Here is a 14,798-nt window from a genome sequence, read left to right on the forward strand (position 1 = left end):
TCTTGCTGTTTTCGCATAATCCTGTTATTCAAATGTAGGATTTTGGTGTAGGTCTGATTTATAACTTTGTAAAAGTGAGGTAAACTCATTACAAAATTACTTTCTGCTTTTAAAGTCAAACGTGCAAAGAGTAAGTAATTTCACCTGAAACGGTTGAGGAGTAAGTTACAACGACTTGGATGTATAGCACTAGTACCGAGTACTCGAATCAGTAGCGTCTTTTTACACCATTACTCAACCCAAGTCCACAACATACCTAAAAACTTGGTATTGTTTTGTGTATTTCAGTGAAGCAAATTCAATTTAAATCTCAAACCACTTTTCCTGTGCCCGACCTCATTAAAAATCGACCAAAACCTAATCACCACTTGCGTAATCAATCCGCTGTGTGTAAAATGGTATACCATGTTCGTGTCGATCGTATATTAATTTTGCGTGCGATTTGCGTCGATCTGCTGTCGAACAGATATACTTTTGCCTACCCCTGAAGTATACAGTATTACCACGTGGTCTATATTACGGCTCTGTGGTTAGACAATACAGATTAGAGACGCCCCGTACTGATCAATATAGTCGGATACTCCCAATCTGCTCAGTCGTGGTTCTTGACCCCCCAAGACCTCTGTAAGCATCAGTCTATCTCACTGTTTGTAGTGCCAATTTCAAACTTCGTAATAGTGATCACTCGCTCATGTGTAGAATATAGAAATTGACGCCTGGACTTGCACGAGCTCGTGGTTTATGGTAAACTTACTAAAGCGGAAAGTCACTGCAAAGTTGAACATTGTCTGATCGTTTTCTTGTTAGCGTCGATATTCGTTCGTACGTTCTTTCATGCCTTAGAATTTTTGTTATCATCGAGTGTGGTCATAAATAGACAGGGGGACAAATTTGACGCGTTCAACACAATACGCGTTTGCCACATCTCAGTCCGGACCGTACCCGATCGTTTACCGCACCTTCTATACGATAAATGTCGCTTTTTACTCATAGGTAAGCCGATGATCTGTGAAAACACAGGCGCTAACGTGCGATTTCGTTATTCCTTCAACGTCACATGACCGCCTATGAAGGCTTTTTGGGTGCCCACCAATACAGTGTTGAAACGTGATCCATAGGGCCCCCACTGCGTGCTATACGCCTAAATAAATATGTTTACTCGAGTTTACACCTGGTGTGGAGCAGTGAAGTGGGTGCAGAAAGTAAATTAGACGAAACAAACCAGTTGACTACATCGATTAATATACGGGGGTTGATAAATTTCGTCAAGTGACTTTTGAATGGATGTTATTTTTGCCCAATAAACCCCCACTCTGTCTGTAGTTTCAAATAGTAACGTAATCACCGAATGCTTGTAATTTCGATGCGGAGTGATGTACACAAATCAGCTGTGATCAATCGAGCGTGACACGAGCGGTATCAGTCGTCAATCTTTTGTTTGACAAAACTCGCATATTCGGAGGGTTGACAGCAATGCGATACATTTGATGTATTCACATCGATCCCTATATTAATAGGGTTACCAAAGTACTTATCCTTTTCCCAGATACGTAAAACCTTCACCCAAATGTCATCCTTTTTTGTATATTTATCCTTATTTATAGCTTAAAGCAGTGGTTCTTAACCTGGGGGTAATTACCCCCAAAGGGGTAATTTACCAATTTTGGGGGGGGTAATAGACATTTTTTTTAAAACTTGTAACGCTGCACTGAAATATTTGGAAACGTAAATATGAATGTAGGCTAACTTAAATTTCGGCGCGCTTGTATATATTTTGTTTCACTTAACACACCATGCCTGTTGTGATATCATATTAACCACTAGTGATTATGAATAATATGATCGAATGTAGTTTAGCATAGTGCTAGGTAAGTCCAATTTATTTTGCAGTAGTGGGGATCATATATTGTTACGCATGCTGGCAAATTGAAAGACAACGAGGGTCGTCTAAGTTCAGCTTTACACCTATAATGCAGTAACAATATCATAGAAATAGAGTTATCAGTATTGAAAAGTGTATTGGTCTAGTCTAGTCAAAGAAATTAAGTCTAACATCATCACAATGCCTTCGGAGAAACGAGGGAAGATATTGGAACCTTTTGGGTTCGCCTTCAAAATGAATAACCAATCTTCGTCATCATGGGATTGAACTTTCTGATTGAACTTCATTCAACTTATTGCCGTGAAATAGGATTTTCTGCAATGGTATCTATCAAAACGAAATATCGAAATAAGTTTGCGATTGACAATTACAGAAGATGATGTCTATTATCCTCCCCTTTGTCTAGATGTGACCACCGGATAACACAAAAACAGCCTCAGCCTTCCCATTGACATGATAGTTTCAACAGGCATTTCAGTGTACATTATGATGTCACGTTATGATGTAATATTATGATGACGTCACGTTATTTTTTGAAAAGGGGTAATTGCATCCCATCATTTTCTTCTTGGGGGTAACGATATGAAAAAGGTTAAGAACCACTGGCTTAAAGTAACAAAAAAAACACCACGAATAACGCGAAATGTAGGTCTGGTCGATTTCGGTGCGTGACCTTTCATTTAGTTAACTCGCACAACACAAGTTATTGACGGGTATTTCGGCAGTCGAGTCAGAAGAAATGACATTGTTTTCTAGTCAATCTAATGAAATTAGTAGTATAAATATAAAAACACGTCTTCCCCAATCGTAACTTGCAACCTGTAAAAAACGTGTACAGCAAAATATCCTCAACACCCCCAACAAAAAAATGTTTGCGATAAATATCATACTATGCACGTATTGACTCGGCGGAGTGTTACCGTGAGAGAAATGTTGTTTGACCCCCTCGACCTAGCCTTGGATTTACCGTTTCGAAAAATTCCACCAGAAAAAAGTTGTGATCGAATGTCGCAATCAACGTCAGCCACGCTCCATCAATCTGTTGCTTTGACAAAACTTGTACGTATACGCCAGAGATGAGCATTGATTAGGATTTAGAAAAGAAAAGTATTTGTGAAATTTTGCTGAATTAGGATTGCATTAGGTTTTGAGATTGATTTACTACGTCGTACGGGCAACTACTACCGATCCCCGTCGTGACGAAATCGGATTATTCAGTCGTGGAACGACAAGTTAGGGCTAACCGCTTATACTACTAGTTTATTCTTGAAATATCTATAGATTACTGGTTTGCTGCATTGTTGTGGACGACTGACAACAGTTAGTTGTCGCTATTTACACTTTCTGTCATACATTCTTCGTTACCACCGCGAACTAGGAGATCAATCACGACGACGGGCAACTACTCCCAATTGGCAGAATACTGTTTGATTCATTTGTATAATGAGGTTTAGCACCACAAGAAGTATTATAGTAGTTTATGATTGAATACAATCTTATCCATCAAACAACAGACAATTAACATCCATTCAAAAGTCACTTGACGAAATTTATCAACCCCCGTATATTAATCGATGTAGTCAACTGGTTTGTTTCGTCTAATTTACTTTCTGCACCCACTTCACTGCTCCACACCAGGTGTAAACTCGAGTAAACATATTTATTTAGGCGTATAGCACGCAGTGGGGGCCCTATGGATCACGTTTCAACACTGTATTGGTGGGCACCCAAAAAGCCTTCATAGGCGGTCATGTGACGTTGAAGGAATAACGAAATCGCACGTTAGCGCCTGTGTTTTCACAGATCATCGGCTTACCTATGAGTAAAAAGCGACATTTATCGTATAGAAGGTGCGGTAAACGATCGGGTACGGTCCGGACTGAGATGTGGCAAACGCGTATTGTGTTGAACGCGTCAAATTTGTCCCCCTGTCTATTTATGACCACACTCGATGATAACAAAAATTCTAAGGCATGAAAGAACGTACGAACGAATATCGACGCTAACAAGAAAACGATCAGACAATGTTCAACTTTGCAGTGACTTTCCGCTTTAGTAAGTTTACCATAAACCACGAGCTCGTGCAAGTCCAGGCGTCAATTTCTATATTCTACACATGAGCGAGTGATCACTATTACGAAGTTTGAAATTGGCACTACAAACAGTGAGATAGACTGATGCTTACAGAGGTCTTGGGGGGTCAAGAACCACGACTGAGCAGATTGGGAGTATCCGACTATATTGATCAGTACGGGGCGTCTCTAATCTGTATTGTCTAACCACAGAGCCGTAATATAGACCACGTGGTAATACTGTATACTTCAGGGGTAGGCAAAAGTATATCTGTTCGACAGCAGATCGACGCAAATCGCACGCAAAATTAATATACCATCGACACGAACATGGTATACCATTTTACACACAGCGGATTGATTACGCAGGTGGTGATTAGGTTTTGGTCGATTTTTAATGAGGTCGGGCACAGGAAAAGTGGTTTGAGATTTAAATTGAATTTGCTTCACTGAAATACACAAAACAATACCAAGTTTTTAGGTATGTTGTGGACTTGGGTTGAGTAATGGTGTAAAAAGACGCTACTGATTCGAGTACTCGGTACTAGTGCTATACATCCAAGTCGTTGTAACTTACTCCTCAACCGTTTCAGGTGAAATTACTTACTCTTTGCACGTTTGACTTTAAAAGCAGAAAGTAATTTTGTAATGAGTTTACCTCACTTTTACAAAGTTATAAATCAGACCTACACCAAAATCCTACATTTGAATAACAGGATTATGCGAAAACAGCAAGATAGACCCTACCCGCTTCTCGTAGGTCCCTATTTTGCGTTATTCACGGTCTTTTCAAGTATTTTAAGCTAAAACGGAAGATAAATTCACAAAAAGGAGTACATTTATGCGAGTATATTTTCCCGGAGAAGGAGGACGTACGCCAACCCCATTAGTATGAGGATCGATGGGGACATCAAATATATCGCATTGCCGTCAACCTTTACAACCAGACTGTTTAGAGTCAAGTGTACCTGTTTGATGCTGGTGTGATCAGACTAGATGACCTTCACGGTCTTATCGATCAATCCTATCTAATACCGAATACTGTGCAAGCATATTTACTTTACTACCATCACTGCCGTGTGCTATGTATTTTGGTTGGATGAAAATAAAGACTCTCTCTCTCTCTCTTACTGAGTATACGAGTTTCCTCGGACAGCTGATAGGACTGACTTCGATCGCGTCACACTCGAGTGATCACAGCTGTTTTGAGTACATCACACCGATATTACAAGCATTCGTACGCAGAGATGGCCACAGTCCGGTTCAGGAGCCGGAGCCGAAGCAGGATTTCATTGATTTTTCACCTGCCCGGACTGGATCCGGATTTTGAATTTGCGGTGACTGTCGGATTTTAGCCGGATTTTTTGCTGCAATTTGAATAATTAGCATTGTTCTGGCAGGATTTTTTCGGATTCCGAGCTGGACTTTCACCAGCCGGATTTTTTCGGACTCTGAATTTCCAATTGCCAGCCGGATCCGGATAGATTCGGATCCCGAAATTTTGGGATTCGGATCCCGAAATTTTGGAATCCCCCATCTCTGTTCGTACGACAAGTGATGAGAGCTCGTAAGTGTGATCATGGTTTCCGTAGTAAAAACAGAGTGATTTTGTCGAATACCCCACCGTCAGACGGGTGTATCACTAACGAATACCCCTACCCTTTTAGACCTAGTGTCAAGACCACAACTCCCGATCATCATTTTACAATACTAACAAACCCTACCGAAAGAGATGGTACATAACAGTATCTTGTGGTCGATTAGCTTTTTCATAAAAATATGAAATTTACATAAATACATACCGTTGGAGTCGTTGAAGGGGTAAATTTGGTATCGTTGTGGGGTAAGATTTTATTCATCCTCAAATGATTACTTTCTTGTGGGGCTAAACACGATTGCACTAACAACACATGCACAGCCCGCAGGTCGCTACAAAGTTTCGCTGTACGCAAAACTATTAGGCCTTGTATGGAGGTGATCACGAGCCGGTCTTTCCAAATATCTACTCAAAAGTGATGGACAGACTTGGCGTATAGATCCAATGGTCACTCCGATACTTTTCTTCGAGGCAAACGCTGGGAATCAGACGGACGAACCCCATTTTCGATTGTGGTACGTGTGCGTGGAAAAATACAGTAAAATTACTGGGATTATATCAAACCTCAAAATACTTTCGTGTCTAAACTTGCCTCATGGGTCAATCGAGGCGACTCACACAGATATTCCTAGTTTATCCTTGAGGGCTGTATTACCGGTTAGCTGTATATTTATGGATGATTAACAACCGTTAGCTGTCGCTATTGTACCATTTACATATGTGTTATACAAGGGGGCGGGCAACTCCTTCGGTCGGCGGGCCGGATATAAGAAAATGAAGTACTTGGCGGGCCGAATTGCTGAATCGATACATTATTCACCCGTTGATCCCCATATATGAGGATTAAATCGTATTTAACCAATATATTATAACTACCTCAATGTCACTGCAAAGCCATATCTCCCCGATAATAACGAAGACAATGTGGATTTGAGAACATCCTCGTTATACAGGCACCGCCGTGTCTGCTTCTCTCTAATCAATTACCACACCGCGCAACCCATAGATAAGGTTTACAAATTACCGGGTCGCTTCGAAACTGTATTTTGGCTCGACAGTTTTATGGAGGCCTACTCTTTATAATTAGGATAGAAAGCAATTTCACGATACCGACATTTCTTTTAAAACTACTTATACTTGAGTACTTCAAAGCTATATTCTGCTTTAGTCGAGTAGCGGACGATGACGATTTCACACGCATTCCAAAGTACATCTCGTGAGAATGATGTACCACCACCCCGGCTATTCTCGGTACGAAATTGGATCATTTGGCTGTACGAAGGTGGGCCCGACATGGTCGATTGCGCTCGATCTTTTTTCACGGGAGTTTGGGGCGATTTTACTATTCACATGTTTACACAGGCCACCGTATCCACGTAATAGCCTGCACAATACCATCATAGCGACATTTTTCCGATTTAGCCACGTAAATACCCAACTTTTGTAATCTAGGCCCACATTTTGCGTTACTCGTGGTGTTTTTTTGGATATGTTAAGCTAACAAGGAGGACAAACCGACAGAAAGAGAATACATTTGGGCGAATGGGGTGACATATCTGGGGAATGGAGGACATATGCTCCCCTAAATGAGGCCGCATGGTAACCCTATTAAAATAGGAGGGTCGATGGGGACATCAAATATATCGCACTGTGTTGCTGTCAACCCGAAAACGCGAGTTTTTGTCAAGTCGCAGATTGATGACTGACAGCGATTGTGTCACGCTCGATCGGTCACAGCTGATCAGAGATGAGCATGGATTAGGATTAGGTTTTGAAATAACAGGATTTGTGAAATTTTGTCGTATTTGGATTGGATTTGGATTAGACATATTTTTCAGAACGGATTAGGATTGGATTTACCTATTTTCTGGGAGATTGAAATGTCGTGTGGCGAATGGCGACAAACGTTATTCAGATCAGTTATTAATGTACTTATGGTTACTAAGTTATCTTGAATCAAGTGAATCGTTGGTTGTGAAAGAAAATTTTCGAATCCCTGCATTGCATAAATTGGTATCTTTTTCTGAATTTCCAGTTGGAATCGGATTAGGATTGGACATGGACTTGAATATGAAAAAGCTATGGATTAGGATTTGGATTTGAAGGTTCGGATGTGGATTGGATAAGGACATAGAAATTTCAAATCCGCTCATCTCTGCAGCTGATTCGCGTATATCGCATCACATCGAAATTGGAAGCGTACCAACGACAAAGTCATGAGAGTTGTTGACGGGTAAAGTTGTTATCGTTGTGTGATTTTGCTAATATGCTCCTTGTGGTGGCAAATCTAATTACACTAATAACACCTGAACAGACAAACAGAAGTCCGCCAATGAGTCGATACAAAGTCTCGCTGTACGCAAATTAATGTACAACGACACTCCCCTTACAGTAGAACTGTTTTGTCTGGACGGGGGTGGTCACGATTCGTTTCCGGCGCAGATTTCATCAGTTTTGGTTAAACCCGGACTGGATGCGTCCAAGTGTCTTTGAGAGTCGGATTTATGCTACATTTTACCCAGCCTAATACATGGAAATACCAGGATTTTACGTGCCAGTCGGATTTTTTGGACTTTGATTTTGCAATCCTATAGTCGCAGTGGATCCCGATTTCGAAATCTCCCACTCATCTTTACACCTCACCGAAAGCAGGCTATAGATCGCATCGCGTATGATCTGTCACAATTCATTCCCATTATTGCACCACCGAGCCCGTTTCAGCAAAATAAGGTCAGTCCACTGATCTCCGATGAAGCGAGCTAACCCCCGATTCGTCACTGTACAATTGAATCTGACATCTTACTCGCAGTTACCGAGTTCGAACGGGAAATGCGAGGCTCGAAGGTGTGACGCAGCAATTCTCTGACGTTTACACTTCGCCGATTCAATATATCCGTAGTATGATGCTGCAAATATGCTCGGCGGTGTTGGCATAACATGTGTTGAGGATATGTTACGGCAAACGTGAGCACAACTGATTGTCTGCAGCGAAATTAGTCGAATTCGAACGAAAGTGCGTGGCTGCCGAAGCAATAGTTCCTTAGTATGATATTGTAAATATGCTTGGAGGTGTTGGTATAACAAGTGTTGAGGATATGTTACGGTACACGCGAACACAACTGATTGCCTATAGCGAAATGAGTCGCTCTCGAACGACAAGTGCGTGGTGAGCTCGCGATCGATCGTACATACGGGTAAAGCATTATTTCACCAACTTATCGATTCAAGTTGTACATCATGTACAGCATACAAAAATAATATGCCGCGGTAAATTGTATATCATTTACAGACACCGGCATGATTACGCTTGACCAGACGTGAAGCAGCAAAAGAACCCATTATAAATACATTGTTTGGTTGGGACTGTCTGTCCTAAGACGCTAGAAAGCGGTAAAGGTGTGGAACAGCAGTTGTTGCTTGCACCAATTACTAGGTACGTAATATCGGAAATTAACACGTTGATGCGAGTCAAATTGAGAATGAGCTATTTCTTTAATTACTTATTATATTCTAAATATTACTTTATTTAAGTTAATCTATGTCGGGGGCGCCTAATACCTATTTCTAATACATGACATTCTTTCTGGTTCTCGATATGACTCAAAATGACACACATATTTATAACCAGAACAGATCATTTCTCCTTACTATTTAAGTCGACAACAAAGCAAGAGCAAGTACGACAGTATGGAACAGACTACAAGCGTCACTATGCGCAGTCGAAGGTATAGACACCTAAAACACGCACCAGGATCTCACCGATCAGGAGAAAACTTTATTGACGTCACGACCGGCAATTATTCCTATGCCCTACCGTACACGAAATCGAGTCAATCGCGAAACGACAAGTCAACCAGGGTGGTTTGACAGGCAATTATTCCCAAAGCCCCGTCATGAAATTGGACCACTAAACGATACGTCAGGGCGATTTGTCGGCATAGGCAACTATTACCAATCCCAGTCGCGTACGACCGAAGTCAGCTGTAGTTTCGTGTCCTTGTCCAGAGGTCAAGCGAGTCAGATTAAATCATGAGTAGAATTACTAATCAATAAGTTTCACGTCTGGCCAGAGTACAAAAGGTCAATCGATATTTTGGAAGCTGATTACGTTCAACATATTCGCAAACCCCAGAATAAAGGCAGGTGGAATCAGGAGGCGAATGGAAAAGTACAAGTAGAATGACTCAAGTCTCATGTCTGAGTACAAAGGTCAATCAAGATTCTTTGTTCGTTTTCTCTCTATCGTTAATTATTCCCCCTTTTTGATTGCCGCACACAGGGTCATAAAAGTATTGCTGCAAAATTGAGAATGAGGTAAATCTTTCATTATCTTTTATATTGATAATTCTTGTTTGTTTAAGTTAAATCGTGTTTTGGCACATTCCGCACATTTATATAACTACTCTCATAGCTCCTTTTTTAGATGTTAGTCTCTTTTCCGCAGCTCTTTCCTGTTCTTTCAATTCTTGTGAGTGAGCTCTTTCATCGGGTCTTCAGTTTCGTCGATGTCATATGTGATTGTTTTCTTCACTGTCTTACAAGTAAGCATAATTTCCAAGTCTTTCAGTTAGCAATACAAAAATGACACCATGCTCTCAATATTGAAGTTTCATCAGCATCATTGTAATTCAAACTCATGATTTTTATATGTTGTAGGACCTCACAGCATCAACTGCACATTACATGATTTTCCATAATGCACAGCACTCATGCGAGAACTGATTTACTGCAGGGAAAGCAGGATATATTATGTTGGTGAAATGATATTCTGCAGAAAACTTTTCCAGGACCTGGTATCCATTCCATACCTCTTCTTCGTGGACAGAACCAGCCTCCCGATAACTTTCTCTTCCTAATTGCTGCATCTTTTGAGATCAAATGATCGTCATCCTTACACAATGAGGAGTATAACAACAGCCATATCATACGACTCTGAAAATTCAACAGCAATGTATAAGCAGCCAGGATGTCAATATCAGTAGCCAGGATGTCTATGCCCATCACGAGGACAAGACGCCAAGAAATAGCATCATTTTCGTCTGTAGCAGCTATTTGATATCCATATGGATGATTTATATTGATATGGATACTTTCACCACCCTCGTTGTACCTCAAGAGACGAACTTAGGTCCATGTTTATTCCAGTTCCGTAGTAAAGCATACAACAACAAAACTGGGACATATTTGCCAACGTATTTTTAAACGATATGCTATAGTCTGGGTTGTTTGATCGCCATTCTACAATTCACACAAAGGGAAACTTATTGTGTCCGGACTATATGCAGTCAGTTTGGAATCGAAGTCAGTTATACTTGCAGCGATTACTCCGGTCCAACTCGCCGTCGAGTTGTATCAGTCTCTGTGAAGGACTGACTGTGTTGTCAACAAGGACAATGCCCCAAAAGCTCTTTCACTTAATCTGGTGCAATGTCACTTTCAAAGCAGGAAAAGCTTGCGTATGTGATTGTAAGGGTTGCGACGCCTAATTGTTTCACAAATGTGCTCAGCCAGTCTCGTTGATCGTATATTGGATAAATATTGTTCTTATTGAAGACTGCGCGAATGAACATTGTTATGCAAATATTACATATACCTAGACGACAGAACATTGAAAATGTAGTAATTTCAACTTGATTTTTATGAGACGAGTGCAGGGTCCCAATTGAAGTTCTTTCAGAAATATTTCGACTGATACCCTTGAGGCTTTTGACCATATGCACGGGCAAAAAGATTCTTCTGGTCACGGGATCAAACTAATCCCCACGACAATTGAACTTGGGCACATGTGTTGACTATCGAGGTTCGTGAAAAAAAACTTTATTTTTCAACGAAAAACAATAGATCGATAATGGAATACACTACTTTTGGAATTTAGGCCCAAAACTACTGAGTAAACCATAAACTGAGATGAAAGCATAGATTAACAACAAACGTTACGGGAAGACTCATAATGAATGACATATTCATCGCGTTTTCTTCAATCTTATGACAACAGATAATTTCCTCAAAACCTAATTTTACTTCAGCTCAAAAGTAAAATTAATTCTCGCAAACTATTATGTCCATTGCATTCCATCCCATCCGAGTGGATGAAAGTCAGTGAATCGTCATAAACTCGCATCCCAATCACATTTTTTCCAGTGCCAAAGGCTCGAAAATTGCTACACAAGTACACAGCAATAAAAGTCCTATAGTCAAGAATTACCCATGAAAATTGGGACGTCGGCTTTATGACGTCACGCCATAATTTAAATAATGTGGCCTAGAAAATGTAGGCTACGTCCTGCCAGCACCAGGGATATATGACTATAAGGGGATATATATCCCAGGGTTCAATTTGAACAATGCCATGGCCTCATGGGCCAGTTACAGAGTTTAGACTTCTGGGAATTGTTACCCGGTCTCATGCTAGGATAAAAACAATGGTAGGCTGACGGTTGACCCGGTTAATCTCAGTCGTTGTTATATAAACTTCACCCATTAGGACATGACGATCAGATTTTCAAACTGCCATAGTCGTGGCCTGGTAAAACTTACAATGGACTCCCGAATAGCGTATCATATATTCCAGGCCCCGTGTCGCGATCGTGTATATAGAAAAGGTGTCGCCAATCTCGGGATATCAAACAGTCTGCTACCCGGCTAAGCCACTGTTAGTAGTGTTCACATTAATCTGGCAATTGATTCCAAGAACCTTACACAACAAAACATCGGTAATGACTCACACCTAATAACGACTGCGTCTTGTTACTTTGTATTATGCTCGAAGATTCAGAATGATTCCGGCGCCGTGACATCATCAATATTTGAATTTTCGGAATCCATCTGACAATAGCATTCTGTTGATGATTTCGTTCTATTTTTGAACAACATATCTATCTAATTTGCATGGTGTTGGGTGAAGACAGCTCAAAACTTGTCAGTCATGGACACCAATTTATTTGTTGAAGGTTTTAGCTATTTTCTTTTACTAACCTGACAACATTAGGGTAAGGAATTTCTCACGACGATTTAATCGGGATGGTGCGCATGGCGCAGTATTCAATGAACATATAAATTCACAACGCAGTAAGTGACGTTGTGACGGCACGCACCACAGCTGCATTATAATCGATCACTTCCGCAGTTTCGCCTATCAGGCTCTGTGTCTCAATGAGTATACGCTGGATAAGTAGCATACATCACATGCTTAGCAGAGTAAATATCGCGATCAAGTCAGAGTGGCTCAAATTGAACAATATATATAGCTTGATGATGCTTTTGCGAGTCTGAATAGCACGTACCTGTCAACTTGCTCAGTAGACGAAGATTAGTAATAGCAGTGAGTATAGGCCTATATAGTAAGTGCGCGCGTTCAAATTAAATGTGCGTAGGATAGATTTATTATAATTTTGAAACAGCAGTATACTTTGGAAGTTCAAAGTGCTGAAACGGTCATAATCGTATCTCATTGTAGGCCGAAGTTTTGACAATAGTCGGTTACTCACGTTATTCATGTTCCTGTTATTCGTAGTGTATACAACTAGACCCCTTTTGCCAAACTCTCGAAAGGATGTAGGCTACTTGCTGCGCCTAAAATGCAAGTAATATGTCTAGTGTCTACGAATACAAGTGCCACTGCGATAGTAGGTATGTAGGACGTACATCGCAACGATTGTTTAAGCGTCTAAAGCAGCACATCGCTAAATTGATTCAATCGAAGACATGTGTGATTGACCACACGGAGCTCGCACGCAAATGTAGGTCAGGTGCCTAAAGAGACTGTTATACAACGATTACCAAGTAAAACATACGCGTCGTGGATCGGTCAGCATTTAAGTGAAAACTTATCCTGCGTAAAAAATCATAACGATATGAAATGTTCACTGTCATTGTGCGAGGGGATCCTTGTTACATTTAAAAATGCTTGAGTCAACAAGTTCACCAAGCTTATATTTTACGTAAGGAATTTTTGAATAACTTGCAGATTTGACATCAGGTTGTTTTGTTTCGTGGTGTAGTCGTATAATTTGCATTGTACCGCACCGTATATTTCAAAGTTAGCTGTTGTCATTGTTACAATGCGAATTTCATGGTGTGTTGTTTTGATAGTTAGGTCATATGTTACCTTATTAGTTTGGCTTTTGAATCCCGCGTTACTGTGCTGATAACCTTTGAAACGAGGCACCCGAAAAGTCCTCGAGTTTTAATCAGAGGTTGTCAAAGTAGTCACCATCGATACTCAAGTAGAAGTAGAAGTAACTCCGGAATCTCTACTCAAGTAGAAGCTGGAGTTGCAGCTCACAAGTAAGTAGGTATTTTACACCTATATGTTGGTATAAAAAACTGAAACTGTCAAGTAGAAATAGAAGTAGTCTAAAATCATAACTACTTGATAATTATGTGGTGCGAGTAGGCAAAATCTACTTCAAGTACTTCAAAAAGTAGAAGTACTTCGTTACTGACCACCTCTGGTTTTAGTAAATGTTCCTCTTTAGTAATATGGATACGCCAAACTCTACGAGCATTGGTTCCTACATTTGTTATTGATAAATTAAAAGTGAATTTTTGTATTGCCGACTTGCTCGCTGATATAACTCTGTACGTTGTTAAATTTGCTTCATCGTGTAAACGCCCTTTGTAACCAGAGTCTTCCATTCTATCCTGATATATGATCGTGAGTCCATGCGTTGTTCAAATTAAGTTATCGTGGAACGGCCATTTGTGACTTGACAATTCCCACTCCATTGTGATATCCGATCGTTATTCGATGCGACCACCTTTCATGATAGGGAACGTGAATTTCTTCGACCGTGGGGAAAAAGGCCGTCAGGCGATAAGCGCTATTTTTTTTGTTAAATAAACATCAACAACTAAAACGACCATCAGTCAGTCAATACACCGATCACTTTTTATTTGATTCATCATCTTATAGCACGACCAATTTTCTTCCAAACTTTTGTGAGACACCGTATTAGCCGATCGCGTTGCGATGAGGATCCTATTGAGATAAACCTCAATTAGCCTACTATGAGATTATGGAATCTACCTATATCGGAAACGAATTTCCCACCCATCGGCGGTGCAGCGGTGAACACGTTGCTCGTCATCAATCATGAGTCGCATATATATTTAATTTATGTTTATCATCGAGAGTCGTTGTAGAAACGTGTAATACCAACCAGAACGTGCTTCAGGCCGGTGCCGCGAGCACGAAATATACATGCGGGCACTGTTCCCTCTAAGCTGCGAGCTTTCGCAATATTAT

General features: G+C 40.6%; 2 long non-coding RNA genes across 2 annotated transcripts in view; both read left to right on the forward strand.

Moving 5' to 3' along the window:
- Window positions 1-14,798, forward strand: part of LOC145447848 (uncharacterized) — a 272,584-nt gene that overhangs the window by 113,972 nt on the left and 143,814 nt on the right. The gene's annotated exons all lie outside the window — the stretch shown is intronic.
- The window catches only part of LOC145447843 (uncharacterized), a 54,323-nt gene that overhangs the window by 31,364 nt on the left and 8,161 nt on the right, over window positions 1-14,798 (forward strand). The window lies entirely within an intron of this gene.

Source organism: Botryllus schlosseri, chromosome 10, assembly GCF_051294905.1.
Source record: "Botryllus schlosseri isolate E-star chromosome 10, Bs_hap1, whole genome shotgun sequence".
Taxonomy (NCBI): domain Eukaryota; kingdom Metazoa; phylum Chordata; class Ascidiacea; order Stolidobranchia; family Styelidae; genus Botryllus; species Botryllus schlosseri.